Source organism: Chiloscyllium punctatum, chromosome 36 (assembly GCF_047496795.1).
Source record: "Chiloscyllium punctatum isolate Juve2018m chromosome 36, sChiPun1.3, whole genome shotgun sequence".
NCBI lineage: Eukaryota > Metazoa > Chordata > Chondrichthyes > Orectolobiformes > Hemiscylliidae > Chiloscyllium > Chiloscyllium punctatum.
This window is the reverse complement of record NC_092774.1, coordinates 38,397,299-38,425,248: the sequence shown is the minus strand read 5'-3', so window position 1 is coordinate 38,425,248 and position 27,950 is coordinate 38,397,299. Positions and strand designations below refer to the sequence as shown.

At 44.9% G+C, this 27,950-nt stretch overlaps 1 long non-coding RNA gene across 1 annotated transcript; it reads left to right on the top strand.

Annotated features, from left to right (window-relative positions):
- Positions 1-8: 8 nt before the first annotated feature.
- Positions 9-27,929, top strand: LOC140460442 (uncharacterized). Its single transcript, XR_011954095.1, has 3 exons — positions 9-293; positions 10,559-12,231; positions 24,275-27,929. It is a non-coding gene; the product is annotated as an uncharacterized lncRNA (long non-coding RNA).
- The last annotated feature ends 21 nt before the right edge of the window (positions 27,930-27,950 follow it).

Here is a 27,950-nt window from a genome sequence, read left to right as displayed (position 1 = left end):
CCTCTGTCTGAACGCGGAAGTTGGGCCGTGAGTTTCTGAAGCTGCTGTTGTTCCTCTCTCTCTTTGAATGAAGATTGAGCTTCACCCCAGACTGCAACTTTGTCCAACATCTGTGCGTACGGCACTGTCTTTTATCACCCACTTTTTCATTTCTTTTTCGTTCTGGGATTCAGTAGCTGACTTGCACGAACTGAAGGGAAAGGGAGTGAATCCAGGGAGGGGACAGACTCTGGAAAAGTTGGTTCACGTCTGTGTGTCAATTGGCAAACGCACAGCAAATGCAGTACCACAAGGTAAAGTTAAAGCCTCTTGCTTTAAAAAAAAAGGCAGAAAGGAGGTGCATGGTTTAAATGATAATATATTGGTATGTGGACAAAGTGAGGACTGCAGATGCTGGAGATCAGAGTCAAGTGTGGTGCTTGAAAAGCACAGCAGGTCAGGCAGCATCCGAGGAGCAGGAGAGTCGACGTTTTGATCACAAGCCCTTCATCAGGAATGATGTGTGGATGTACAAAGGGACCTCAGCGTCCTTCTACACCAGTCATCAGACCGGTGCAGCAAGCAGTCAGCAAGGCAAGTGGTATATTAGCAAGTGGAATTCAGTTCAAAAATGGGGATGACTTCCTGTAATTGGGGGGGTCATTGAATATATTCAAGGCTGAGGTCATCTGACTTTTGAACAACAAAGAAGTGAATGGTTATGGGGAAGGCAAGAAAATGGTTTTGAGACCATTGCAGAATCATATAGCGCAGAAATAGACCATTCAGTCTAACTAGTCCATGCTATGTTCTCATGGTAAACTAATCCCATCTACCAGTGTCTGGCCCATATCCCTCTGTCACAAAGCTGGTCCTTTTTCTAAAAGCTGGTCCTTCTTCTCAAGGATACCGTGTCCTTGGGTTTTTTTTTCAGAGTGGTGGTAAAGTGGCCCCGGACTCCAAAATGGGTGGTTTAGCACAGAAATGGAATGGGTGTTGGTTGGCTTTTTTGCTTATATGTCAACAGATGAGACTTTAGGCCCAAGCTTTTATGTTTTCAAAGTGACCTGCATAATGAAAGACGAGTGATCTATCGTGAAAGCTGAGGCCTTGTTTGAGTGAGTTCAGCAGTGGACTGTGTGAAGAAAGGATGTTGAACTCTCTCTCCTTCTGCCCTTCTAACTTTGACCTGTCAGCTTCTGTTTCAGTTTTACTGTATGTTTAAAGGGTTTGTTTATTGGGACTGTTGTGTACATTTGGAACAGCATAATTAAGTCTAGTTTAGATAGACTGAGTTATGTGGGTATTCTATATTCTGTTCTTTGTGTTTCATTCTGTATTCTTGTGAATACATTTATCTGTTTTAAATCCTGGTAGTCAACCTAGCTAACCTAGGGTAATTTTCACTGTGCACTTACTGAAACAAATAGCAAAGTTACGGTCTGCGCTGCCTGCTTAAGAATGTTTTGAGTGGTCTGGCCTAGTCCATAACACGTCCAAACCTTTCCCATTCATGTCCTTATCCAAATATCTTTTAAACGTTATAACTGTACCTGCATCCCCGCTTCCTCTGGACATTCATTCCACACACAAACCGTTCTCTATGGGAAAACAAAGATGTCTCTCATGTCTTTTTAAAATCTTACTCCACTCACCTTCAAAATTTGCTCCCTAACCTTGAAGCCCCACTCTAAGGAAAGGAGACCCATCATTCACCTCATCTATACCCCTCATGACTTTATAAAGCTTGATAAGATCACCTCTCAACCTCCTATGCTCCAATGAAAAAGTTCCCAGCCTATCCACCAAGATGTAGTTATATTCATATCCAGTTCAATGTTGGTGCAGACTTGAAAGACCAAATGGCCTACTCCTGCTCCCAGTTCTCTCTCACTATGTCCAGGACAGCAAGAGACCATAAGACCTAGGAGCAGAAATTAGGCCATTCAGCCAGTCAGGTCTACTCCACCATTCAATCATGGCTGACAAGTTTCTCAATCCCATTCTCTAGCTTTCTCCCCGCAACACTCAATATCTTTGATACACAAGAACCTATTTATGTCTGTCTTGAATATACTCAGTGACTTGCCCAACACAGCCTCTGTGGCAATGAATTCCATAGATTTCGCACTCTCTGGCTACAAAGGTTTCCCCTTTATCTGCGTTCTAAAAGGTCTTCCCTTTACTCTAAGGCTGTGCCCTTGGGACCTAGTCTCTCCTTCCAGTGGAAACATCTTCCCAACATCCACCCTGTCCAGGCCAGTCAGTATTCTGTACGTTTCAATTAGATCCCCCAAGTGTGGGCTGTAAATCAGCGTAAACCAGACCCTTCAGGATGAGCATTTATTAGGTTCATCAAAGTGAGAATGGAGGGAGAGTATGTGGGATGGAGATTTTCAGCGTTTAGGAAATAAGAGAGGAAAGAAAGTTCAATCTAAATTAGAATTGAATGGATGGGCTGATGGGCCGAGGAGTGGCAGATAAAGTTTCATTTAGATAAATGTGAGGTGTTGCATTTTGGAAAGGCACATCAGGGCAGGATTTACACACTTAATGGTAAGGCTGTGGAGAGTGTTCCTGCATCAAGAGACCATGGAGTGCAGATTTGTAGTTCTGTGAAAGTGGAGTCACAGGTAGGCACGGTAGTGAAGAAAGCGTTTGGTGGTGCTTGCCTTTATTGATCAGAGCATTGAGTACAGGAGTTGGGAGTCATGTTGTGGCTGGACATGACATTAGTTAGGCCACTTTTGGAATACTGCATTCAGTTCTGGTCTCCTATGTCAGAAAGATGTTGTGAAACTTTAAAAGAGTTTGGAAATAATTTACAAAGCTATTGCCAGAGTTGGAGGGTTTGAGTTATAGGGAGAGGCTGAAAAGACTGCGGCTGTTTTCCCTGGAGCGGAGGAGGCTGAGAGATGACCTTACAGAGGTTTATAAGGGGCATGGATAGGAGTCCACAATGAGGGAGAGAGAAAAAGAAATGTACACTGAAGTGAATCTGCACAGTTACTGGACATTGCAGTGCATCTGGGAAAGGTTAATGAACAGCAAAATTCACAGCTGACCATGGAGGAACCTGTGTGGGGGAGCTCACAGAACAGGAACAGCGAAGTGTATAGTCTTTAACGTGTAACTTAGCTGTAAGTCTGCAGTCGTGAATGGAGTGGATTCTTTCTTGATTATATGTTTTACTGACATCTGTCTCTTGATTAAATTTTAAAAATATAAACCACAAGTACTGTGTTAGCCCGGAGCACTTTTTTAGAGCAAAAAGACGGTGCTCTTTTCTGGGTCTGTAGATTGTGAAGGAGCAAAGGTGGCCTTTATGAGAGTGATATGCTCTTCCTGTCAGATGTGGGAGATTAGGGAGAGTATCCATGTTACTGGTGATTATGTCTGCAGTAAATGTGTTTGCTTGCAAATCCTATTGGATCGCGTGGATAAGTACCTCGAACTGTCGCTGCAAATGAGCAATTTACAAGATCTTGGGGTATGATGGTTTGGCAATGATAGGAAGGGGAAAAAGCCGCGGCTACAATCAGGGAGATGGGCTAACTCCAGGAAAGGTAGGCAGGTAGTGCAGGAGTCTTCTGTGGCTGTCCATTTTCAAACAAGTCTGCTGTTTTGGAAAATGTAGGGGTGATGGTCTCTCAGGGAATGTAGCACGAACAGCCAAGTTTCTGGTCTCGAGACATGCTCTCATGCAATGAGGCGAACATCGGGTTCCAAGTGATCAATTGTGATAAGGGGCTCTCTAGTCAGAGGTACAAACTGACGCTTCTGTGGTTAGCAGCGAATAATCAGAATGGTGTGTCGCCTCCCTGGTGCCAGGATCAAAGATGTCTCCGAGAGGGTGCGGAATGTTCTCAAAAGGGAGAGGGACCAGTTGGAGGTCATTGTACACATTGGAACCAATGACATAGGAAGGGAAAAGGATGCGATTCTGAAGGGAAAGTGTAGAAAGTCAGACACAAATTTAAAAAGTGGTCCTAGAGTCAAGAAAAATCTGGATTACTGCCAGTGCTATGAGCTAGTGAGGGGTGGAATAGAGAGGACAGAGCAGATGAATGCATGGCTGAGGAGCTGGTGCATGGGAGAAGGGTTCACATTTTTGGATCATTGGAATCTCTTCTGGAATAGATGTGACCTGTACAAGAAGGATACATTGCACCTGAATATTGGAAGAGAGCTAATATACTGGCAGGAAAATTTGCAAGAGCTGCTCGGGAGGAATTAAACTATCAAGGTGAGTGCGTGGGGAGGTACCCAGGGAAATAGTGAGGAAAGAGATCAATCTGAGACTGGTACAGTTGGGAAAGGGAGTGAGTCAAACAGTCAGGTCAGGAAGAGACAAAGCAGAGAGCAAGGTAGGACTAACAAATTAAACTGCATTTACTTCATTGCAAGAGGCCTAACAGGGAAGGCAGTTGAACTCAGGGCATAATTAGGAAGATGGGATATGTTATCATAGCAATTACAGAGACGTGGCTCAGGGATGGGCAGGACTGGCAGCTTAATGTTTCAGGATACAAATGCTACAGGAAGGATAGAAAGGGAGGCAAGAGATGAGAGGGAGTGGTGTTTTTGATAAGGGATAGTATTCCTGTTGGACTTAAGGAGGATATTCCTAGGAATACATCCAGGAAGGTTATTTGGTTGGAACTGAGAAATAAGGAAGGGATGATCACCTTATTGGGATTGTGTTGTAGACACCCTCATGGTCAATGGGAAATTGAGAAACAAATTTGTATGGAGATTTGAGTTACCTGTAAGAGTAATAGGATGGTTATTGTTAGGGATTTTAACTTTTCAAACATAGACTGGGATTGCTATAGTGCTACGGGTTTAGATGGAGAGCAATTTGTTAGAAACGGACCTAAGGGGCAAGTTTTCATGCAGAAGGTGGTGTGTGTACAAAGCTGCTAGAGGAATTGGTGGGTGCTGGTACAATTATGACATTTAAAAGGCATCGGGATAGGTATATGAATAGGAGGGGTTTAGAGGGTTATTGCCAAATGCTGGCAAATGGAACTAGATTAATTTTGGATATCTGGTCGACATGGATGAGTTGGACAAAAGGGTATGTTTCTGTGCTGTGTCTCTCTCTGACTCTGGCTTGCCACTAACATTTGCCATGTCTCTATGTTCAGTTTCTTTCTGGTGTTGGTGTCAATACCTTGTTGTCTCATTCCGACCCCACCTCCCCCCGGATTGACAATGATGACTTTTGTAATCTCTTTTTACAGACTACCTGAAGACGGAAGTTTCAAAATCAACAGCTTATCTTGACTCTCCTGCTCCTCAGATGCTGCCTGACCTGCTGTGTTTTTCCAGCACTACACTTTTCGACTCTGATCTCCAGCATCTGCAGTCATCATTTTCACATCAATGTCTGACAGTCACTCAATCCATCGGGACAGCAAAGATTTTCAACTATGATTCTGTGAGATGGAGCGATGCTTTTTGGTTCCTGTTTCATAACGTTTTCAGCATCAGTGGGACTGGATGAGAGACCCTACTGTTGCAGTGCACTGAGTGTGGAGCCAGAAACAGTTATACGGCCTGGAAAGAGGCATTCACACTGGGGAGGGGCAAGACACACGTTTGTGTGTGGCTGAAGCTTCAGCCATGGAGAAACCTGAGGAATCCTGCCCCATGGAGAAACCGTGGAAGTGTGGCAACTGTGGGAAATGCTTCAGTTTCCCGTCTCCTCTGGAGACTCATCGGTGCAGTCACACCGGAGAGAGGCCATTCCCCTGCCCTGAGTGCAGGAAGGGTTTTACCCGCTCCTCCAACCTGCCAGCCCACTTGTGGGTCCACACAGCAGAGAGACCATTCTCCTGCCCAGAGTGTGAGTAGAGCTTTGCCCAGGCCTCTACCCTCGTGGCCCACCAGCAGGTCCACACTGGGGTGAGATCCTTCCCCATCCCTGAGTGAGGGACGGCCTTCAGCAAATCCTCCAACCTCCTGGCCCACTGGCGGGTCTACACTGGGGAGAGGCCCTTCAGCTGTTCTGAGTGTGGGAAGGCCTTCGGTAATTCCTCTGCCCTGCTGAGGCACCAGCATGTCCACACCGGGGAGAGGCCGTTCCCCTGCCCTGAGTGTGGGAAGGGCTTTAAACGCTCCTCTGACTTGCTGGACCACCAGCGGGACCACACGGGGGAGAGACCATTCAGCTGTCCTGAGTGCAGGAAGGGCTTTACCCAGGCCTCCAACCTGCTGAGGCACCAGCGGGTCCACACCGGGGAGAGGCCGTTTGCCTGCCCCAAGTGCAGGCGGAGGTTCACGTCGTACAGTAACTTGCAGAGACACCAGAGGGGGCACCAGCAGATTCCGCCGGCGACGCTGATGTGGGTCACCCCCAGGACTGAACCTCCTGCCTGTTCTGACAGTGGGTGCAGTGGGAGTGTCAGTCTTTGTTTTCTGCTAGACAGCACCCCCACACCCCTCCCATCTTCCACCAACCCCAGGTTGGCTCACGGGCAGCACAGTAGCTCAGTGATTAGTGCCACTGTGTCACATCGCCAGGGACTGGGGTTCGATTCCACCCTCAGGGAGACTGTCTTTGTGGAGTTTGCACATTCTCCCCCCATGTCTGCAAGGGTTTCCTCTGGGTGCTCCCACAATCCAAACACGAGCAAGTGAATTAGCCAAGCTCAATTGTCCCAGCGTGTTCAGGGATGTGTAGGTGCAGTGTATTGTTTAGGGGGTAATGCAGACTAATGGGGTAGGGGAATAGGTCTGGGTGGGTTACTCTTCAGAGGGTCGGTGGGGACTTGTTGGGTTGAAGGGCCTGTTTCCCTGTAGGATTCTGTGAGCTTTGCTTGCAGTGCTGCTCACTGAGCCCGGGACTGCACGTTCCCACTGAAGTGATCCACACAAACCTCAGATGGCATCCAAACCAATGTTCCAAACTAAAGGGGTAGCCATGGGCACCCGCATGGGACCCAGCTATGCCTGCCTCTTTGTCGGGTACGTGGAACAGTCCATTTTCCTCAGCTACACCTGTTCCTCCAGTACATCGATGACCATATTGGTGCCACTTCATGCTCTCACAAGGAGTTTGAACAGTTCGTCATCTTTATCAACACCTTTCACCCTGACCTCAAATTCACCTGGACCATCTCCCTTTCCATGACCTCTCCTTCTCTGGCTACTGACTAACCGTGGACATCTACGACAAGCCCACCGACTCCCAGAGCTACCTAGATTACGCCTCCTCTCACCCCACCTCCTGTAAAAACACAATCCCTTATTCCCAATTCCTCCACCGCATCTGTTCCCAGGATGACCAATTCCACCGTAGAAAATCCCAGAGGGCCTCCTCCTTCCAAGTTCGCAATTTCTCTTCCCACGTGGTCGACAATGCCCTCCAGCACATCTCCTCCACATCCTGCAACACCGCCCTTGAACCCCACTCCTCCCAACGGAACAAGGACAGAACCCACCCCTAACCGTCCTCACCTTCCACCCCACCAACCTCCGGATACATCACATCAGCCTCTGGTACCTACAAACGGACCCCACCACCAGGTATATTTTTCTCTCCCCACCCCTACCTGCATTCCAGAGAGGCCATTTCCTCTGCGACTCCCTCATCAGGTCCGTGCGCCCACAACCAGCCCACACCCCACTCCCGGCCCCTTCCCCGCCACCACAGGAAGTGTAAAACATGTGTCCATACCACTCCTCTCACCTCCATCCAAGGGTCCAAAGGATCCTTCCACATCTGACAGAAATTTACTTGTAACTCCACCAGTGTCATCCACTGTATCCATTCCATCCAATGTGGTCTTCTCTACGTCGGAGAGACAGGACGCCAACTTGTGGATTGTTTCCGAGAACCACTCTGGGACACCCACAAACCCCACTGCCCTTTAGATTAGATTACTTACAGTGTGGAAACTGGCCCTTCGGCCCAACAAGTCCACACCGCCCCGCCGAAGCGCAACCCACCCATACCCCTACATCTACCCCTTACCTAACACTACGGGCAATTTAGCATGGCCAATTCACCTGACCTGCACATCTTTGGACTGTGGGAGGAAACCGGAGCACCCGGAGGAAACCCACGCAGACACGAGGAGAACGTGCAAACTCCATACAGTCAGTTGAACCTGGAATTGAACCTGGGTCTCTGGCGCTGTGAGGCAGCAGTGCTAACCACTGTGCTACCGTGCCGCCCACAAACAATGGGCACACCATCTCCCTGACAGTGTTCCCAAATTAAACTGACAGGAAAGATTCACGTGTGATCGGAAGTTTCCGCAAAGCTGAACATTTCAACTCCCACTCCCATTCCATCAAGATCATTGAGGTCCTGGGCTGTCTCCATCCCAAACCCTTACCACCTGACGCCTGGAGGAAGAACACCTCTTATTCCACCTTGGGACCCTGCAACCACATGGGATCAATGTGAAATTCAAAAGTTTCCTCGTGTATCCTCCTCCTCCTCCTCCTCCTTTCCCCACCCCCCACCTTATCACAGCCCCAAGCCTCCACTCACCCTCCTGACCTGTCCATGACATTTCCCATCTATCCACCCCACCCTCCTCTCCGACCAATCATCTTCATCTGCTTATCCCATTCTCAGCTACCTTCTCCCCAACACCATCCCCCCCTTCCATTTATCTCTCAGCCCTCCCGGCCCACAAGCCTCATTGCTGATGAAGGGTTTATGCCCTAAACGTCAATTCTCCTGCTCCTTGGATGCTGCCAGACCTGCTGTGCTTTTCCAGCACCACACTCTCGACTCTGTCCACCTACGTTGTCAGAGATATAGGACCTGCTCCAAACTGATCCACAGTCCAGTTGATGGGACAGGAAACCGCTTCCTTTCTCGAGACAAGTCTCCCGAAGAGAACTTGCTGGCTAACTGAATTACTGAACTTCACAGTGCCCCACTGCTCTCAGTTATCTGGAAGGTGTCCACACATGTGCCTAAGGTGGTGATTGAGACCTTTAATATCTCCTTGGGATTGATCCCCATTCCTTCAAGGCTGTGTAGTCATACAGCCTGGAAACAGACCGTTCAGTACATGATCCCCAACTAAACTAGTCCCACCTGCCTGCTCCTGGCCCTTATTCGATAGTCATAGTCATAGAGATGCACAGGACGGAAACAGACCATTTAATCCAACTCATCCATGCTGACCAGATATCCGAATATAATCCTACCGAAGGATGCAGGATTACGAGTTCTCTTTGGCAAGAGACCTTAACAAGCTGTAGTAATGGACTCAAAGTATGCGATCATATTTCATCTCATATTTTAGGGACATGGTAACTAGATTTAGCCTGTCTACAATAATATATATAAAGAGGAGGGGATCATAACACAGGTAATGGAAAAACGAATAAGGAATGGAAGGGGTGGGGGAATTGCAGCTAAAATACAGTGAAATGGGGGGATTTCATTCAAACCTAATTTAGAGGTATGTATGAAAATATAGAGACTGCAGTACTGAACATGACAGTAAAATGTCCCTTTCTGAAAGTAGCATGTGCAAGAAATCAGACAGAGATACATAAAATCCCGACAGTGCAGAAAGAGGCCATTTGTCCCATTGAGCCTACACTGACACACCAAAGAGCATCCCACCCAGGATCATCCCGTTCTCCTGCATTTAGTATGACTAATCCACATGACCTACACATCACAGAGCAATTTCGCATGGTCAATCCACCTAACCTGCACATCTTTGGACTGTGGAAGGAAACCCATGCAGACAGGGAGAACATGCAAACCCCACACAGACACTCACCTGAGGCTGGAATTGAACCTGGGTCCCTAGTGCTGTGAGGTAGCAATGCCAAGCACTGTGCCACCTCAATATGATATAAAATTTAAACAAAAACAAATGCTCTAAGCTGCAAATTTGTCCATGTGAAGAACTTAATGCAAATGATTTGAAGTAAAATCCATTTGAATTGTGTTTTGGGAGAGATCTAGAACATATTTCATTAATGATTGAAAATCTTCGACCTTTGGAATGGTCTGCAAGAGAGTGTGTTGGAGTCAGATTCAATTATGGTATTCAAAATATAGTTGGATCATTAAACTGAAAAGGAAAGTAATCAGTGTTCGGTGAAGAGTAGCACTGGATACTGTGGTGATTATAATTAGGTCAGTCAGGTGAATTCCCTTATTGGGGATGATCACCTGCTCTTAACATTTCACTTCAATAACCTTAAGATTCCCAAAATCTGTCGGGAGCTTTCTCTGTTCAAGTGTCTACTCGAGTGACTCAGTGTCAAATTTTGTTTATGAATTGTTCCTCTGATATCTCATGAGACGGGCTATGATATTAACAGTGGTATCTAAATAGTTGTGGGTCATAATGTGCCCAAGTGAGAAAGAATAAACTGACCATTCTTAAATATGCATTTTCAAACCATGGAAATAAAATTAATGTTTGGAAAATATACAACTTGTCATGTATGAAGAAGATCAGAAATAGGAATGGGAATAGGTAATTGACTGTTGAGATGCTCTGTCTTTCATCACCATCCATGGCTGATCATTTATCTGAATTCTCTTTCCTGCATGTTTTGTTTTCCATGTCTTCACCTGATGAAGAGGCTACACTCCAAGCGGGTGCGATTTCAAATAGACGTGTTGGACTATAGTTGTGTGACTTATGACTGAAAAAAATTGAGTATGTTTTTCCACATACTGGAGCAGTAGGATTTAAACCTGAGCCTCAGGGCTCTATGGGAGACTACAGCTGCATCACAAAAAAAACCTCTGTCGTAAATAGGTCCTGTGAGAAACAAAGCCCACTCCACTTCAATATTTTCAGTCCGAGACAAGATCTGAATCAGTAGTGCCATTTATTTTACACTTGCAAGTGGGTGCGATGTCCAGTGCCTAAAAGGTAGAGGACATACACACACCAAATTCAATTCATACATAATATTTATATGATTTGATGTCTATTGTTTTACACTGCTCCCTCCCCTGTTTACATCCTCCACTTCCCTAAGACCGGCCCCCATTACCCCTGTTTATCTCTTGCCTTATCCGGCCTTGTCTGTGACAAAATGCTTATTCCTGGCCTCACAAGGCTGTTTGACCTCATCCTGCTGTAGGTCATTGTTAGGCATATTCTTTCTTCATCATTATCTCCCCCCTTCATCTGTGCCTTTCCCGAGGCCGTTCTGATCCCTATGACCCTTTTAATTGGGGTTTGTTCCTGTGTTTTTGTAAAAGTGGGAAGCAGATGTTTATACCTACTGTTTGTACAGGCGTATCTAGCTTAACTTCATCCCCTTACAACATCTTATCTACTTGCCCATAATTTCTACCTTCTGACATACAGTTTTAGCTAATACAAAAACAATTATATATTTCCGCCACATCGTTTCCATTCTTGTTGACTCAGCTCTTGGCTAAAACAATTACACACTGGTGTGAGTTCATTTTACTTTGTAAAATGGAATTGCAGAAGTAACATTAATTTACCTATATCCCACAGTCCTCTTCTGTTGAATGAATGGAAACACCTTCCCCCTCAACATGAGACATAACCACTGTACCCCCACAGCCCATTACAGTAAATTGAGCCCATCTCCTGTTGAATGAATGAGTGAGAACACCTTCCTCCTGAACCCCTCGAGCCCATTGTAGTAAAGGGGCGGGGACAGTGAAGGGCCTGCGAACCTCTCCACCAATCCCAAAGGCTGCGGTCGGTGCGGACGAATCGGAGAGCGACATTCCGAGTTGTGGCTTCCTTTTTAAATGCAAAGCCGGCCGCCATTGGTCAGGTGGAGTAAGGTGCGTTCTGATTGGGCGGGGCGTGGATGATGCGCGTCACAGAAGGAGGAGACGGAATGAAGAAGAAAAACAAAGATGGCGGCGCGAGGCTGCGGTTTTCTCATCGACTCAGCGGGCGGTTTCTGACGGAGGGAGGGGGGCAGACAGGCATCGTTTACCTCAGAAAATACCTTTAAAATACATTTCAAATTAAAGACGGAACTTTTCAAACAAAAGTTGTGAAGAAAAGGAGACAGTCCCCGGTGGGGTTTATTGTTTATTTTTGTATAATTTCCGGGGCCCGGGAAGGGGGAGGTGACGGTTACCGGGTGAACGAGAAAACAAATTAAAAATGTCGGCGGTGGAGGAGAGAGAGCCGGCGCCCGCGGCTTCTTCGGCGGCGGCCGGAGCCCAGGAGCTCAACAACCCCCCGGAGCTGGAGGAAGGTCCGAGCTCCAAGAAGCGGGGGGTCCGGCTGGAGGCTGGATTTGCTCAAGGCTTGTATCTATTAACTTATTTAAATGGTACCTACTGTATGGGGCTATGGTTTACATTAAAACCGGAGGATCATGTCAGAGTGTTTGTTATTATTTAGCTGTTGTAGTTGGTAAAATACACTCCCTGGAGGAGCACCTTCTGTGATGCTGCATTTCTTACCTTCTGCCCTTCCCCCATTTGTTATCTCACATCTCGATTTTACATTTTATTTGGTCAAATTTAATTTCATATTAATGAGACTTGGTATTCACTGTGTTATTAATTTGTTTGTTGGATTATTGTAAGAAAAAATTAATGGTGTCATGTCATTTCTGATGTCAGAGTTTGACATCGAATGTGCAGATGTGAATATCAGTAAGTTATGAAAATAAATCAGGAACTTGTGGTTCTAATAAAAAAGCAGTTCACTGATTGTGAGAAACAAAGCTCACACACCTCAATAATTGCAGTCCGAGACAAAATCTGAATTAGCAGTGTCCTTTAGTTTACACTTGCAAGTGGGTGAGATGTCCAGTGCCTATAAGGCAGAGGACATACACACACCAAGTTCAATTCATACATAATATTTATATGATTTGATGTCTTTTGCTTTACATCGCTCCTCCCCTGCTTACATCGTCCACTTCCCTAAGACCGGCCCCCATTACCCCTGTATATCTCTTGCCTTATCCGGCCTTGTCTGTGACAAAATGCTTATTCCTGGCCTCACAAGGCTGTTTGACCTCATCCTGCTGCAGGTCATTGTTGGGCATATTCTTTCTTCATCATTATCTACCCCCTTCATCTGTGCCTTTCCCGAGGCTGTTCTGATCCCTATGACCCTTTTAATTGGGGTTTGTTCCTGTGTTTTTGTAAAAGTGGGAAGCAGATGTTTATACCTACTGTTTGTACAGGCATATCTAGCTTAACTTCATCCCCTCACAACATCTTATCTATTTGTCTGTAATGTCTGCCATTGTTTTACTGGCACATCTCATTCTGACATACAATTTTAGCTAAGACAGAAACAATTATATATTTCCTCCACATCGTTTCCATTCTTGTTGACTCAGCTCGTGGCTAAAACAATTACACACTGGTGTGAGTTCATTTTACTTTGTAAAATGGAATTGCAGAAGTAACATTAATTTACCTATATCCCACAATTTCCCCCTTTTCTTTAATTACCATTTGTTATCTTCTGCATTTTTGTTTTAGGGGCACCTGTTTCATCAAGGCTGTTTCAATCAGTCTTTGGGTGAGCCCTCGCATCCAGGGTATGATACAACAACCAATGGCCACTAATACCCCGACTACTACTATCAGGGAAGTAAGGATAGAAACCACCATCCCCTTCTACCTTCCAAACCAGGATTCAAGCCATCCTGTGAGAGATGTATCTCCTCCTGAATTCTCAGCCAGTTCCTCTGCTAAGGTAGTCAATCCACTTAAGACCCGAGTAATTGAACAATCAGGTGCAATGTTATTAGGAATAAAGGTACAACAGCTTCCTCCTAAGATCACAAACACACACCCCCTTTTTCTGCTAAAATCCTATCAAGGGCCATTCTGTTTTCCCATACCGTCCTACTTGTCGCATCAAGCTGGTCTGATATTCCTTTTACCGCATCTCTTGTATAATTTATAAATCGCTGTTGATTATAGAAAATGTAATTTATCCAATCTACATTTTTATTAATTGTTACCCACCAAAAGAGAGCTGACACAAAGCCTGCTGCAATCTGGTTACGAGCCTTGAATTCATCAGGTACCCCCCTCGGGACTCCTACAGAATCGAGATAAATCCTGTCATCGAAAGAAGTGTCTAACAGTAATCTCTTACCCCTTCCCTTTTTCCCTCCTATGTTTTCCTTCTCAAATGCCAGGGTAAATGGAATTGCCAATTGTACAATTGCACATATCCCTCTCCAATCTGGAGGTAGCGTGGGTCTCAATATTTTGCCTCCACAGTCCCACCACAGATCCGCTCGGGGAACCTTTCGTGCTGAGTAGTACCCTCCCTTCTCCGTTTCGGTAACATTCTTAATCTCTGTACATAATTTCAGCTCCCCCAAATCTTACGACCGACTTGTACCTCGTCTACGCACACACGATGTGTGATTTCCAACTGCTGCAGAAAACAGGGGGGGGACCTTTTGCATCTTTCTTCTCCAAGGGAGGGAACATCAGAGATAGGGAGGTACAATTCCTATCATTCCATGCAGTCTCATCCTGATACAGGGCTATCATACATTTCATGCCCTTCCTGTCTCACTTCCACCCGAGTGGAAAGGGAACCACCTGGGCCACTGGCCTCCCGGAGGCACATGCATAGCAATTGCTTTTGTTCAGACTTTTCACAGTATACTTTACCCATTCAACCCAGGCATTTGCATCCCCGTACCCAGTTTCTATTTCAATGGTCTGTTTCAAGTCCTTTACCTCTATAAATTTTACTACTTTAGGATCATTGGGAGGGGTGAAAGATTGTATCTTATTACCCAGTAGTTCTACCCGTTTTCCCTGTCCTACACTATTTGAAGAACAATAGCCCAAGAAATCCTTCCCATTTGCTTTCATTTCTATCCCAAACGTTTCATTTCATTGTATCTCACAGGTGCTCCCCCCCCCCCCCCCCCCCCAGGATTGTTTCGTGCCATGTAGTTTTCCTTATCGTTAGGTATATTGGGTTACACTTTTTATCAGGACAATCACGAGCTGGTCGGAAGGGGGCCCGGTGTACTGTGACGAGACCATTATACTAAGTACCATCCCCAAGGCCATCCCCATAGGACTTAAGATGTATCTCAGAGCTGCGGTACTGTCTCTGATTATCTACATCCCCACAATTTACTAAGCTGCATACATCAGCGTCTATTACTTGTGGATTATCAGATTCAGGAACATTAATAATACATATGAAAATGATATTTGACAAAATCCCAATACTAAAAGGGCTAGCATCATAATTCTAGCAGCATTCCCAGTATTCTAAACATCATGCTGAAGCACAAAAAGACTTAAGATACAATCTTACAGAAATAATCCCGCGCTCGCGTCGCCACTGTATAATTAGTTCCTCAAAGTCTCTTTCGTCTGAGTTTCAGCAGACCTTGCGTTGATTCGGCTGTCCAGACTTCTTCCTCAACTGGAGATTCCACTGGCCCTTTGATCCGAGTGTAATGAGTCCAGCCTTTCTCCGCTGTCCTTATTGCCGTTTCGGTAGTCAAAAGAGCCTGGTACGGCCCTTCCCAGTCCGGCTGCGATTTAGTCTCTGTCCATGATTTTACTAAGATTCAGTCGCCCGGCTGGATGGGATGAACGGTGAATTCAAGGGGTGGAGTCTGTGCCAATAAAACCTGTTTCCTGAGGAAAAACAAAGAGGAGGACAAGACCAGTATGTCCTTCTTTAAAAACAAATCTTTAGTTTCGGGAATTGGCAATTCTCCATTCGTTCCCAAGTAAGGTAATCCAAATAAGATTTCATAGGGGGATAGTCCCAAATCTTTCCTTGGGGCTGTTCGTACTCGCAAGAGAGCTATAGGTAAACATTTGGTCCAAGGGAGTCTGGTTTCTATTATCAATTTAGAGAGCTGTTGTTTGAGTGTTTGGTTCATTCTCTCAACCCTTCCCGATGATGGCGGGTGCCATGGAGTATGGAACTCCCAGGAAATTCCCAACCATTTCATCACCCCCTGTAACACTTTAGAGGTAAAGTGAGTTCCTTGGTCGGAAGCAATATGGTTCACGAGCCCATATCGGGGAATTATGTGGTCCAATATTGTTTTAGACACTCCACTCGCAGTGGCAGTAGCTAGGGGGTATGCCTCAACCCAACCAGATAGATGATCTACTATGACTAGCATATATTTTAGTCTTCCTACCCTGGGGAGTTCAGTACAATCTACTTGTATACTCTGGAAAGGTCTCAATCCTGGGTCTCTTCCTCCCGGGGTCTGTTTTCTCAAGACTTTCTTATTTACCTTTCTGCATATTATACATCCCTCACATATTTGTTTAGCAATTGTATATATTTCTTTACATCCATATTCCCTAAGAACTAAATCACACATTGCTTGTACTCCCCAATGGCTGCCTTGGTGTAGGACAGCCATAATCTCTCGCATCATCATTTTGTTTAACATTTCCCTTCCATCATGTAACCTCCAATGCCCGTCTGCTGTTTTTACAGCCCCTAAATCTCTCAATTCATTTTCTTTGCTTTCAGTAAATATAGGAGCTTCCCTAGGACTTGGGACAATAGGTATTAGGGAATGAATCACCACTTCTTGTGGGTTCAGGGCTGCTTCCTTCGCCACTTCCTCGGCTAATCTATTTCCCCTAACTTCTAGTTCATTTCCTTTCTGATGACCATTTACCTGCACTACTGCTATTTCTCAGGGAAGTAATAGGGACTCCAAGACCCGTTTAATCAATTCTTCATGTACTAATTCTTTCCCTCGGCTATTGATCAGCCGTCGTTCCTGCATTTCTTACCGAAAGTGTGCACAACACCAAATGCATATTTAGCGTCAGTGTATACTGTTCCCTCTTTATTCTCTAATGCCCTAAGGGCTCTTTCCAATGCATAGAGTTCACAAGTCTGAGCTGACCACCCATTTGGCAACCGTCCTGCCTCCACCACACTACTGTTTGTCCCGTCTACGACTGCATACCCATTATGTCTTTTCCCTTCAGTCACCCGGGATGATCCGTCTATAAAAAGTCTAGCCCCTGCATGAAGTGGAACATCTCTCAGGTCCATGCGGACCTTAGTTTGGTATTCTATAATGTCAAAGCAATCGTACCCTGGATTCTGAGGAGAGTCTCCTTCCCCTTTCCAAAGAAAGGCAGCTGGATTTAAACAACTGTCAGTGACCAACACTAGATCATCCTTTTCTATTAATATTGCCTCATATTTCAGAATCCACGAGTCTGTCAACCATCGCCCAGCTTTTTGGTTTAGGATTGTTCTCACTTGGTGTGGAGTGCTTACTATTAGGGCTGCCCCAAATGTAAGCTTTCTGCTTTCCTCCACCAACAGTGCAGTGGCAGCCATGGCCTGCACACACTCAGGCCACCCCCGGGATACTGGATCCAGTAGCTTCGAAAGATATGCTACTGGTTATCTCATTCCTCCCCACCTCTGGGTCAATACTCCCAAAGCCGCTCCCTTATCCACGGTAGCAAAGAGGTGGAAAGGTTTATCTAGAGAAGGTAAGGCTAACACGGGGGCATGGATCAGATCTCTTTTGAGTTTCTCAACTAGGTCTTTTTCCTCATCATCCCAACTTAGACATTTTGGTTCCCCCTTTAATAGTTTGAGATATAATTTCTTAGTCTTCTGTGCATAGGAATCAATCCACAATCTGCAGTAACCCGTTAGACCCAAAAATTTGCGTAACTTCCGTTTAGTGCTGGGCAGTAGCATTCCCACTATTCCCTCTATCCGTTCCGGGCTTATCTTTCGCTTTCCCTCACTAACTAAATGTCCCAAGTATTTCACTTCTTGCTCCACGTATTGTAGTTTGTTTTTAGATACTCGCAGTCCCTGCTGACCCAGGAAATTCGATAATTTGTTAGTGGCTTCTACTACTCTTTCTCTTTTTTTTCCTGTTACTAAGAGGTCGTCTACATACTGCAACAGGGTAGTCCCCTTGGGGCTGCTAAATTTCTCCAAAATTTGTTCTAACATCTGTCCAAATAAATTCGGGGATTCCGTAAACCCCTGGGGAAGCACAGTACACCGGTATTGCTGTTTCTGTCCTGTCTTAGGGTCTTCCCACTCAAAGGCAAACAAATTCCTACCTTCCACTGCCAAGGGACAAGCCCAAAAGGCATCCTTTAAATCTATCACACTAAACCATTTGTGGTCATGAGGGATCTCACTTAATAAGGTATAGGGGTTTGGCACCACTGGGTGCCTGATCTGTACTATTCAATTTAATGTTCTCAAATCCTGCACCAATTGATAAGTTCCATCGGATGTCCGCACTGGTAGAATTGGGATATTATAAGGAGACATACATGGCTCCAACAGTCCATCTCTAATCAATCCTTCAATTACTGGCAGCAGTCCTCGTTTACCTTCTATGGAAATGGGATATTGTCGCTCACAGACAACGTCCCCTTTTCCTTTTTTTAAAATTTACTTCAAGGGGAGGGATCTGTAGTTTTCCACAATTCCCTTCCCTAGCCCATACAATAGGGTCTATCTCTCTCTCCACATCCTCTGTCAACATTGCCTTTGTACAACTAATTCTTTTTCCTGAATTCCAATCCCCAGTCCTAAGAGGATAATTAAGTCTCTCCCTAATAAGTTACTTCCTATATCAGAGATATACAACAGTTCCCCTGTGACCCTATCCTTAGGACCTTCTATCATCATAGGTTCAAATACTGGAACAGTAAATCCTTCCCCTTTTACCCCCGAAACAGTAATTGACTGTGTTGACATTCCTACTTTCTTTGGTTTAAAATTCAGTGATGACCGTGCTGCCCCGTATCTACTAGGAAGACTACCTCTTCCCTACAGGGTCCCACCTTCAGGTTTATCAAGGGTTCCTGGTGGGCCCCCAAGGGCAGGAACCCCTGACACCCCTATTCTTCATCAAAATTCATAAGCGGAATTGCCCTCTCTTCCCTTTTTAGAGCAGGACATGCCTGCTTAAAGTGCCCTATCTTTCCACAATAATAGCATCCTGCCTGTGGAGACCTCCAGCTCTGCCCCTGTCGCTCGAACCCTCTATCAAACGCTCCCCCTTGTCCTCTCTGTCTGACATGCTGCCACCCACCGCTCCGGTTGGTCACTATTGGTTCCATTCTTTTCTTAACGACCTCATCAACTGCAGCTACCATCATTTTCACCTTCTGTTTCTGTCTCTCATCCTCTCTCTTTACAAACACTTTCTGTGCCTCTCTTAACAATTCACCTAATGGCTTTTCACTCCACCCTTCTATCTGCTGTATCTTTCTCTGTATGTCTGGCCATTCCTTTGTCACAAAATGTACTTTCAAAAGACCCTGTGCCACTGGGTCCTCAGGGTTCATTCCAGAATATTTCTGCATTGAGTCTCTTAATCTTTGAAGAAAGCTGAGGGAGTCTCACCTTTCTCCTGTCTAACTTCAAAGGCTTTTGTCAAATTCTGTGACTTCGGAGCTGCCTCTCTTATTCCTTTTAGAATCAGGTCTTTCAATTCCCTCATTTCTTCTCTCTGCTCCGGATTTTGATTTTCCCACTGGGGGTCTCTGAGGGGAAACTTCACCTCTCCCTTTCCAGCATCTCCATCTCCAATGGGGTGTTCCCTGTCCCATATTTTAATGGCTGCTCCCCATATAAGTCCCCTTTCTTCCCCAGTAAATAGTATATTCAAAATAGACATTAACTCAGCCCAGGTTTCCAGACTGGGCCCCAAAAATTGATCAATTTGTTCAGACAACCCTACCAGATCCTCAACCAGGACCTTCATTTCTTTTTTAAATGTTCTGACTTCCCCACTGCTGAGGGGGACACTTACAAACCCAATCTCTTTGTCCCCTATTGGTACCTCCCGAAGGGGATAAGTCATTACGTTCTTCCCCATTTTCTTTTTTAAAGAAATATTGCAATATTTATAGCTCCCCATAACTTCAAACACCAATTCATCAATTCATGCTTGACTAACTTTAAAGCCTGTTCCAAACTTGTAAATATATTTATATATTTACATTCATTTATTCAGTATTTAATATTCAAAATGTAAAATGCATACAGTTCTCAATTTTGAAATCCACTGTAATCACCCAGTTTTAGTCCCTTAATTTAAATCCAAAATTAGTTTTCTTAAGTAGTGCTGACCAATCATTGCTCAAGTACAATACTATAGGTCGTGAAATAATCAGAGCTGCCTTAAAAGAATTTGTCTATTCAAGTTAAAAAAAAAACTTCTAATGCATGAACAATGGCCGAATCCAAGGTCACAGATATTAACCAAAGAATTTTGTTTTTACTACAATCTAATGTTGAACTGAAACTTCAACTGTCCTCCATAAATCGCTTTTATGTAAAGATAAAAGAGATTAGTTAGAAACTGATAGTAAGGCAGTCATGACCTGTAAGAAGAACAGGAGTTATCATTCTTTTTTTTTCATAATCTCGATAGAATCCTTAACCTTAAAAGAAATCATGTTAAGTTTCCATAATAAAAATCAAATTCAAAACAGTCCCGGAACTCAAACTCCAGGGAATAAAACACAAACATTCAATCACCAACAAACAAATTGGTGCATTCAAACCAAATCACAAAGGGTTAAACTTTCTACCAGCTGTACAGCTCTTTTCATTCTCTCTCTCTCTCTCTCTCACTCATTGACAAATAAATTCAGATATTTACAAACCCAGTCTTTGTCCAACCTGTATTTTGGCCAGAAGAGGCGGGACGAAGAATGGATTCCTTAGTCCATACGAAGCAACAATATTTAATCATCTTTTTCCCTTGTACAAGTATTATTTTGCCAATTCCACAACATCCTCCCCAAAGGACTTTCTGGAGGTATGTTGTAAGGGACCCCGCCTCCATTTCCATTGCTTTTTCCTTCTTTTGTTTTCCCGGAGGCTTTTTCCTTACCCACGGCACAACCCATATTGAGTTCCTTCGTTAGTCCCTTATTAACTACTAAAACTCGATCCCGGCCACCAAGGCAATACTTAAAAGTCAGGTTTCTTACCTTGGTCTGTCCACAGAGTTGCCTGGCCCCTTGTCGCCGTGTTTACTATCGAACGCCTATCCCTGTCTGATTCAGATGTCTCTCTTATGGGATTCGTACCAGTCGCCCAAGGGAGCAGACCAAACCAGGACACGAGACCGCTCCTCAATGGGGAACAGGACGTTTCTTCCCAGTGTCCAAGGCCAGCCACTCCCCCCGGTAATGGAAAAAAAAATCCCGGACAGCCCCCAATTGTGAGAAACAAAGCTCACACACCTCAATAATTTCAGTCCGAGACAAAATCTGAATCAGCAGTGTCCTTTATTTTACACTTGCAAGTGGGTGAGATGTCCAGTGCCTATAAGGCAGAGGACATACACACACCAAGTTCAATTCATACATAATATTTATATGATTTGATGTCTTTTATTTTACATTGCTCCTCCCCTGCTTACATCTTCCACTTCCCTAAGACCGGCCCCCATTACCCCTGTTTATCTCTTGCCTTATCCGGCCTTGTCTGTGACAAAATGCTTATTCCTGGCCTCACAAGCCTGTTTGACCTCATCCTGCTGTAGGTCATTGTTGGGCATATTCTTTCTTCATCATTATCTACCCCCTTCATCTGTGCCTTTCCCGAGGCTGTTCTGATCCCTATGACCCTTTTAATTGGGGTTTGTTCCTGTGTTTTTGTAAAAGTGGGAAGCAGATGTTTATACCTACTGTTTGTACAGGCATATCTAGCTTAACTTCATCCCCTCACAACATCTTATCTATTTGCCCGTAATGTCTGCCATTGTTTTACTGGCACATCTCATTCTGACATACAATTTTAGCTAAGACAGAAACAATTATATATTTCCTCCACATCGTTTCCATTCTGTTGACTCAGCTCATGGCTAAAACAATTACACACTGGTGTGAGTTCATTTTACTTTGTAAAATGGAATTGCAGAAGTAACATTAATTTACCTATATCCCACACTGATATTAATGGCATTGTCTCATTTGAGGATGATGACGAGTCAGACTAACAAACCGTTTCATGTAGTCACCCAATTTAATTAAAATTTTCTTTAACTTAATTAAAGAAAATAACTCTGGCATTCTAAGATTTGTACAATTTGTTTATAAGATTTATTTATACGTCCATTGCTCTCGATGTGGTCTCTGCCACATTGGGGAGACTGGACGCCAATTTGCAGAACATTTCAGGGAACAGCTATGGGACGCCAAAACTAAACGACCCCACCGCCTTGTGGCTGAACGCTTTAACTCCCCCTCCCAATCCGTCAAGGACATGCAAGTATTCTGCTGCCTCCCCCTCCAAGCTCTAGCTACCTGACGCTTTTAGGAAGAACACTTCGTCTTCTGCCTTGGGACGCACTAACTGCATAGGATCAATGTAGATTTCACCAGTTTCCTTATTTCCCCTCCCCTCCACCCACCCCCACACCACACACCTTGTCCCAGATCCAGAGTTGAAAAATGTGGTGCTGGAAAAATGCCTAGAGGCCATACTTCTAGGAATTCCCTGGCTGTTCTCTGGCATGGCACTCATCCACAGATTCTATCAACAAACACATTGACCTGGACCCAATATACCGGCCACTGCAGCGGACAGTTGGAACTGACAACCGGAAGCGGCAGAGACAAACCACTATAAATGCTGGAGGAAACAATGCAGAAGCACTTCACAGGAGGCTCCCAAGCACTGAGGATGTCACCTAGACAGGAGATGAAACGTCTGTAACACAAATTCCCAGCTCAGCGAACAGAACCACAACAATGAGCACCCGAGCTACAAATCTTCTCACAAACTTTGAATTGAGCATAGGAGTTGGGATATCCTGTTGCAACTGTCACACAACACAAGGCATGGTCCTTCTCTGACTGACCATCCCTTTGAATATCAGGGGGAAGACGCCCCTTTAATTGTAATATTTAGGAAAGATGCCTTACTTCAACCAAGATGTGCTGTGCTCACAGATGTTTGAACAGAGAAAGGGAATTGCAGTCTGAGGTGAAGCTCAATCTTCATTCAGAGAGAGAGAGGAGCAGCAGTAGCTTCAGAAGCTCATGGTCCAACTTGTGCATTCAGACAATAGCGGGGCTCTTCTGGGCAAAATCTGGGAGTGAAGCAATGTCTCCCCCTTTCCATTCCTTATCCTGGGAGGGAGAGAGAAGGGGGGAAGCACTCTTCACTTGCAGCAACAGGAGGCAGAGAGTATGAATCCAAGCAGGGAGCAGACTCTGCAAAAGTCAGTTTCAGTCGGCTTCTTCTGGAAAATTGTGTGCAATTCTGGTCTCCCTCCTATCGGAAGGATGTTGTGAAACTTGAAAGGATTCAGAAAAGATTCACAAGGCTGTTGCCAGGGTAGGAGGGTTTGAACCACAAGGAGAGGCTGAATAAGATGGGGCTGTTTTCCCTAGAGCATCGCAGGCTGAGTGTGTTTTTTAAAGAGGTTTATAAAAACTTGGGTGTGGATGGGGTGAATAGACAAGGTCTTTTCCCTGGGATAGGGGGAGTGCAGAACTAGAGGGCATAGGTTTAGGGCGAGAGGGGAAAAATTTAAAAGGGACCTTGCAGTCAACCTTTTTTTGCAGAGGGTGATGAGTGTATGGAATGAGCTGCCAGAGGAAGTGGTGAAGGCATCTGGATGGGTATATGAATAGGAAGGGTTTAGAGGGATATGGACCAAGTGATGGCAAATGGAACTAGACTAATTTTGGATATCTGGTCGGTATGGACAAGTTAGATTGAAGGATCTGTTTCTGTGCTTTATGTCTCTGACTCTATGACTGGTGAAAAGCGTTGGCATTCGTCGAAACAGTTATGCAACAGAAAATTATAAGAGAGTAAAGATAAGCCTCACGTCATTGATCCATGAATCCTGGTTGTATGGATGTATTTCCGGTAATAGAGTCAGTATGGCATGGAAGGAGTCCAAAAGACGGCTTCTTTACAAAAAGTCACACTTAAAACTTAAATCTGTGTCTTCTGGAAATGTAAGACAACAGTGCATTAATATAAGACAGATAAGTCTGGGGTATATGGTACATATTTGATGGAATGTTTGTGGCTCTAAAAGCCTGATTTGCAGTTGTTTCTGAGCTCATAATATTGTACTGCAGAATATTGTACATCTTCAGTAAGAACGTCAATACCGCATGATAGATGTCAATTCAGCAACTTGAGTGACCTCTTCATGAAGTATGCGATCCACCACATTACCCTGCTGTATACATTTACATATAGATCAGCACAAAGATCTTGGGTATTAAGAGAGGAAAGAATGTTCCACAGAAACTAGAATTGTGTGTTTTGATTTTCGATTGTGGACTGACAGCGATGACCTTTGCAATCTCTTTCCACAGGAATATTACAAGAGAAGAATTTGGAGGCAGAAATCTCAGACCAAACATCACATCAAAGTCTGACAGTCGATTGATTCACCAGGACTTGGATATTGATGGCCTTGAAAACAAAGGGGAGAAGGTCTGCCTGCTTTGTTAGGTTTTAAACGTCAGTGTGACTGGAAACTCAGAGTCTCACATACCCACACACCAGAGTAGTGACTGGAACATACTTTACAGACTGAATGAGAGTCCTCCAATTATCAGCGGGTTCACCAGTCACACCACGCACATGCTGTAAGAGTGAGCGAGTTTCAACTGATTGTTGAACCTGGAGAAATACGAGGACACCTGCACCATGGAAAAATCATGAAAATGTAGGAACGGTTTCCCTTCCCCGCCTGCCCAATATTCATCAGCATTTATACACCGGGCAGCGGCCATTCACCTGCATTCAGCACGGGAAAGGCTTCACTCAGTCTCATCACCTCTTGGTCCACACCGGGGAGAAACTGCTCATCTGCCCTGTATGCTGAAGCAGATGAAGGACATTTCTTTATCCTGGATGGAGCATTCTGCTTCCACCCCTCTTCATTGCCCCCCCATCTCCCCTCCATCAGCATAAAGGTATCCCCCACTTTTCCAAAGTTCGCTTTCCACTACTTCACTTTTACAAAAGACCTACATTAATACCTGCTCCCACAAACCGAAAGAAATCTGAAGAGGATTGTCGTTTTTACAAAGAAAGGCATAATACAAATTAATTCATGGTAATTGCTTCTTCGATTTAGGCCATTTCGGCTTATGAAAGGAACACTCTACTTTCAAGTACTGGGGGAAAGCTGTATCAATACAATACAGCACAGTCTCAGGCCCGTCTCACTTGGTTTAGGCTCACACACACCCTCAAGCCTGTGCTAATTCTTAATCCGTACTTCGACCTGCTATTTATTGCCCAGGTGTGGTTTCTGTTCCTCTGTTCACGTCCCGTTCATTTGTCTATCAAGATACACCTTAAACATTGTTAAGGTGCCTGCTTCCACTAACTGCACTGGCAGTGCGTTCCAGGAACCCCCAACACCCTTCTGTGTGATTCCCCACCCCCACCACCTCTTCCCCCAAACAGTCCCCCGCTCACCTTGAACCTGTGCCCTCTTTTAGTTGACCTTTCCACTTTGGAGGGGAAAAAAACGCCTCTGACTATCACAGAATCCCTCCACCGTGGAAACAGACCATTCATCCCATCAAGTCAACACCGGCCTTCTAAAGATTAACACATGGTGACCCGTTCCCTTACCCCTATTATCTACATTTACTCCTGACTAATGCACCGAACTTACACATCCCTGAACACTGGGGCAATTTACACACAGACAATCCAACTTAACCTGCCTCTCCCTGGACACTATGGGTAATTTAGCATCGCTAATCCACCCTAACTGATACATGTTTGGATTGTAGGAGGAAGCCAGAGCAGCCAGAGGAAGCCTACGCAGACACGGGAGGTGGGGTGCAGGGATAATGTGCAAACTCCACACAGCTAGTTGCCTGACACTAAAATGGAACGCAGGTCCCTGGCACTGTGAGGTGTCAGTGTAAACCGCTGAGCTACCCTGTCACCCCGTCCAGCCAATCTGTGTCTCTCATCATTTTGTCGAGGTCTCTTTTCAGCCTCTGTTTTTCCAAAGAAAACAATCCAGGTTTATGCCTCCTCTGCTCATAACGAGAGCCCTCCAGACGAGGCAATGTCCTGGTGAACCTTGTCTGTATCTTCAGCCAGAGCACCCAAATCCTTCCAGGAGCACAGTGACCAGAACTGCACACAATATTCTGAATGTGGCCAGAATAAACAGCTGTAATGTAACTCACACACTCAAGGAAGCGTGCTGTGTGCCTTCTTGACCACCGTGCCCACCTGCATTACCACTTCCACAGATCGATATGCGCAGACCCCTCTGTATGCCAGTGCTCCTATGTGTTCTGCCATTTATCATACAATTCTTATATTTCCTTCATCTCTATCGAGCTTCACCTTAACTGTCTTTCTCTCCATCTCTTCCCCCCCTCCTCACATCAGCATATCATAAGACCATAGGAAAAGAAATTAGGCCATTCAGCCCATTGAGTCTGCTTCGCCATTCAATCATGGCTGATACGTTTCTCAATCCCATTAACCCCGTAATCCTTGATCCCCTTGATACTCAAGAACCGAGCTATCTCAGTCTTAAATATACTCAGTAACTTGGCCTCCGCAGCTTTCTGTGGCAGTGTATTCCATAGATTCACCATATTCTGGCTGAAGAAGTTTCTCTCCCCTCTGTTCTAAAGGGTCTTCCCTTGACAGGAAAGCTGAGCCCTCAGGTTCTAGTCTGTCCAACCACTGGAAACATCTTCCCAACATCTACACCGTTCATTATTCTGTAGGTTTCAATTAGATCCCACCCCAACCCCCATCCTTCTGAACTCCATGAAGTATAAACCTAGAGTCCTCGAATGTTCTTAGGTTAAATTTTTCATTCCTGGACCATTCTTTTGAACCACCTCTGAACACGTTCCAGGGCCAGTACATTCTTCCTGAGATATGGGGCCCAAATCTACATACAGTACTCCAATTGTGGCCTGACCAGAGACTTCGAGCCTCAGAAGTACATCCCTGCTTTTATATTCAAGTCTGATCAAAATAAATACCTTCATTGCATTTGCCTTCCTCACCACTGACTCAACCATCAAGTTTACCTTGAGAGAATCCTGGAGTAGAACTCCATAGTCTCTTTGCACATCAGATTTCTGAATTTTCTCCCCATAATTCTTCTGTTCCAGAGTAGCAGCAGAGATTTCCAGACACCTCGATTGTTTTCAGGGATACCAAGGGATCTTGGGAATTGCCACTATCGCAGGAGGCGGCAGAGGGGAATGTGGTGTGGTCCTTTAAACTGCAGAACTTTCCAAACTCCCTGAGTCAGCAGGAACTCTTTCTGGACCAAGAAACAAAAGGGCCACTGAGAAACTGCTACATCAGAAGACCTCAGAGGCAGAGATTAGGCCATTCAGCTCATTGAATGGTGGAGCTGACTCAATCATTCTTAAGTATCAAGGGTTATGGGGAGAATTGGGTTGAGGAACGTATCAGCAATGATTGAATAGTGGAGCAGACTGAATGGCCTAATTTCTGCTAGTTAACCATCCCTGGGAAGAAGGACACAAAACAACAAACTGTTTCCTTGGACAGATGAGCTAAGTGTTTAATAACCTCATGACAAAAGGACAATTAAGTTTGTCTGTGGAAGGAAGGCCCTGACGTAAAAGGGTTTTTTGCCGGAAAACCTGTGTCAAACAAACCACAAAACCTCGACGATAAGAAGGTAAGCTACAGACCGGAGATCTCCAGAAGTGTGGGGAGGTGGTGTTAGAATCGAAAGAAACATCACATCACAGATTTGGAAGTGAGGAATCTCCACCAGAATTCAACCTCAGAATGATGTAGCAGCAGTACTTGGAAGAAGAATGCTGCATTGAATCCCTGAACATTCCAGAGACATAAACTGTTGGTGGAAACTCAGTTAAATTCAGCCATCAATTGGGAGCTAGCCAAGTTGTGAGTGAGGTTAAACTTGGTTACTTGAGGAGTTTTATTTTTGTTGTTACATACAATAAAGTGTAAATCATTGTTTCAGCAGTTAATTGTGTGCAGTTTCTG